The following is a 4,319-nucleotide window of genomic DNA, read 5'->3' as shown; positions in this document are numbered from 1 at the left end:
GAAGGGCCCGAATGGCCTACTTCTACTCCTAATTCATGTGTTCTTATTGTTCGTAATTGGTTACAGCACTGCAGGAGGCCATTCGGTCCATCATGTCTGTACCAGATTCGGGTCTCTTTCAGATTTAGCCCAGTTTGTAGTGTGTCTTGATGTTGTCATTTTAAGCTTCCAGTTGATGTGTTTCCCATTTCCCATGACAGGGAGTGGCTTCCTGTATTTAAGTTAGCAAAGTTTACACTGTATCCCAGCAATCGAATCAAAATCTATCTGACAAGATGAGGGAGAATGGGGAGAAGTGTTTTTTTTATTATAGAATCCCTACAGTGTGGAAGCGGGCCATTTGGCCCATTGGTCCACACCAACCTTCCACAGCACATCCCACCCAGACCTACCTTATCCCGTAACCCCACATTTCCCATGGCTGATCCACCTAGCCTGCACATCCCTGAACACTATGGGCAATTTAGCATGGCCAATCCATCTAACCTACACATCTTTGGACTGTGGGAGGAAACTGGAGCACCTGGACGAAACCCACGCAGACACTGGGAGAATGTGCAAACTCCGCGCGCACGGTCGACCCAAGGGTGGAATTGAACTCTGGTCCCTGTGAGAGGCAGCAGGGCTAACCACTGAGCCGCTGTGTTTTACCTATATTAGCTGAGGGAGCCAGTGTTAGGAATTAACAAATATGAAAAATTGGAACTTGACTTCATTTTTCATGGAAATGTTCATTGGCTTTAATTTGGAATAGAAAGGCAAAGAAAATTAAATGGGGAGAGGGGTGCATGGAGATTGTGTACATAATTTTATAAGCATCGCTAAATTGTGTGATTATGTGTAGCTGGTTGGAGATTAAATGAACCAAGAAAAAAGTTGATTGTCAGTGTATATTGACTTTTTTGTTTGGGAAGAAAATAAATTTCTAGTTTTTAAGCCAAGTCTCGATTTTTGAAGAGTTTGCTGTTTTATGTGCCTGTGAGGTTAGCAATACAATTGTAATGTAGGAAATACATCAGCCTTCAACAGCAGTGATTTGGACAGATAGCTACGCAACACAGGTTATTACTTTGAGGGATTATTTCATAGAGTGTGGAGTAATCAAAGTTTCTATTGCAGCATTATAAGGAAAGAACAAATTGGCATTTGAATAGCACTGAGCATGCCAACAGGGCCTCTCATTGTTTTACAAGCCCACGATGCAAAGTTTGTTTGACAAGGAAAGCTGAGGGCCAAGTTTTCTGCACAGCAAGATTCCACAAATAATAAATGTAATGTTTTTCGTTGGTCGTTATTGAGGGTTAAATGTATTCAGGAACCAGAGTTAGTCATTTGGCTCCTCAAGTCTGTTCTGTCAAGGAGAGACTTGTTGCCTATGAGAGAGTGGGGGAGGGGAATCGAGGAGAAAGTGATGGGGGGGTGGGGAAGGAGAGACCATGAGGGTGAGGTGTAATTATTGAGTATAATTATCAGCATGGAACCCTTGGGCCAAATAGTCAGTTTCTGGGATTCCATGGCAGCATAAAGTCAAGCTGAAGTATCCCTGGACAACGAGTAAAGGAAAAGTGATTTAACTTGTCATTTCATATTGTTCCTGTTGAGGGGGGGAGAGATGGTCACTATGTGAAAAGCGGATGCCATGTTTTACTGCAACATGGTTCCTGTGCTACTAAAAGTTAGTGTGTGGACTTTACAGAGTAGTTTTAGATGTTATATCAATTCAGGTTTGATTTTCCTTTTGCATGGTATTAATTAACCATGCAGGAATTAAAGATGAACCTTTGGGCATAGAGCAGCAAAAGCCTGGATCAAAATTATAGGGCTATTTAAAGGAATCTGTTTTTATTTAAAAAGGAACAAGCAATTTTCTTTGAATTCATTTGTGTACTGGTTATAAAATAATGGAGATGAATGGGTGGTGGGGGGAAGGACATTTGAGGTTGCAGGATATTTTATTAAAATCGGCACAGAACTGGCAGCTCTGATGGCCGAGTCAGTTGTTGGTTACGTTGCAGATGGAGTTGAGTCAAAGTGAGGGAGGGCAGTGTTGGTGAATCAATTATACAAGGTTAAACTGACACTTGTACCATTACTTAAATGGTGAAAACTAGGAACAGTGAAGGTGCAAAGAGATTTGGAGATCCATATATATCAAATAATTAGACTACAGTAACCATGTACAAAGATGCCAGTAATGTGGTTCAGAGACCCTACACGCTGAGCGTTCTGGGATCAAGTCCTACTCTAGGGCCTGAGGGCAAACTTCAACGCTGATACTCAAGTGCAATGGTTATATTGCCGTTTGGCATTTTGGATATTGTCAGTGCTTGGCATTTAGGTAATGCTGATGTTGCTTGCCACATCTCCCAAAACTGAATATTGTCCAGTCCTTACTTCAGCATCTGGGAAGTCACAAATAGTGCTAATATGAGGAAACACTGGATCGACTAGTCTTGTACATCCCAGAACTTAGAAGAATGAAGGAATCCTGTTGGGTCTGGACAGGCTACATGTGGGAAGAACATTCCTGATGTTGGGGAAGTTCAGAACTAGGGGTCACCAGTCTAAGAATAAGGGGTAAGCCATTCAGGAGTGAGATAAGGAAGAATTTCTTCATGGAGTTGTGAACCTGTGGAATTCTCTCCCACAGAAAGCTGTTGGGGTGAGTTTGTTAGATATGTTCGAGAGAGCTGGACGTGGCCCTTGTGGCTAAAGGGATCAAGGGCTATGGGGAGAGGCTGGGTGTAGGATATTGAAATTGCATGATCATATTTCTGAGAGACCCCCTGAAATTCTTCTAAATTCCAGTGAGTACAATCCCATTCGATCCAGTCTTTCCCCATGTGTCAATTCTGTCATCCTCGGAATCAGTCTGGTGAACCTTCGCTGGACTCTCTCAATAGCAAGAATGTCCGTTCTCAGACTAGGAGACCAAAACTGCACACAATATTCAAGGTGTGACCTCGCCATGGCTCTGTATAACTGCAGCAAGATATCCTTACTCTGATACTCAAATCCTCTCACTATGAAGGCCGGTATGCCATAAGCTTTCCTCACCGCCTGCTGCACCTTCAACAACTGTTCCACCATGACACCCAGGTTTTGTTGCATCTCAGCTTTTCCTAAACTGCCTTACTGTTTTTGCAAATCAGTCGAATATCAGAAGATTCACTAGATTAATTCCAGAAAGGAAAGGCTTGTTTTATGAGAGGTTGAGCAGATTATACTCTTTTTGTAGATTAGGAGGTTGAGAGGAGATCTAATTGACGAATATAAAATGTTAGAGGGGATTGATAACATAGATAAAGAGAGGATGATTTCCCTTTTTGGGGCAATCTGAAATAAGAGGGCATAGTTTTAGGACAAGGGTGGCAAATTTAAACCACAGATGATAAATTACTTCTCTCAAAGGATCGTGAGTCTCTAAATTCACTACCCCAGAATGTGGTGGATGCTAGGACAGTGAATAAATTTGAGGAGACATACAGGTTTTCAATTAGGGTTGAAGGGTTGTGGGAAGCAAGCAAGAAAATGGAGTTGAGTCCAAGATGAGATCAGCCATAATTGTCTTAATTGGTGGAGTAGGCTGAACTGTCTAATCCTACACCAATAAGGGACAATCAACACATGATTTTTTGAAAACAAGATGCCAACATCCAGTGTGTTTGGTGTACACTCCAGTGAATTTTGACACCAGAACGATAAAAACGGATACAGATTCTAGGTAATGTCAAGGGACTGAACAGGCAAAAGCCGAGTAGCGTCACAGAGTCCTTAGTGAAGGGAAAGGAGATTTGTGAGGTACTGATAGTTTTGGGAGGTGTGTAAAGAACGACTTATGTTTCTGTATTGTACCTTTCCGGACTCCAGTGTCTCCCAAAGTGACTTACAGTAAATGAGCCAGCTTTGAAGTGTAGTTACTTCTGTAACTCCGGTTGACAGCACAGAAAAAGGCTCTTTGGCCAATGGATCTGCACCATCAGAAATCACCATCTAACTATTCTAATTCCATTTTACTTGACTGCTTATTGTGATAGTGAGTTTCCCAATCTCCAAACTTACAAATAGCAAACAGGAGTAGGCCCATTCAGTCACTCAAACTTGCTCCACATAACCACATAAGAGATTGACCCTGAATTCCCTGTTGGATTTGTTAGTCACTGTCTTACATTTACTCTTACCTAGTTCTGGTTTCTCTGTCAAATGGGAGCATCCTCTTTAGGCCTACCTTGGATAATCTTAAAGACGCCTCTTGGCTAGAGATAAAAACTACAACCTGTTCAATCTGAGATAACAAGGTGTAGAGCTGGATGAACACA

Source organism: Rhincodon typus, chromosome 3 (genome assembly GCF_021869965.1).
Source record: "Rhincodon typus isolate 14 chromosome 3, sRhiTyp1.1, whole genome shotgun sequence".
Lineage (NCBI taxonomy): Eukaryota > Metazoa > Chordata > Chondrichthyes > Orectolobiformes > Rhincodontidae > Rhincodon > Rhincodon typus.
Note: the sequence above shows the minus strand (reverse complement) of the source record.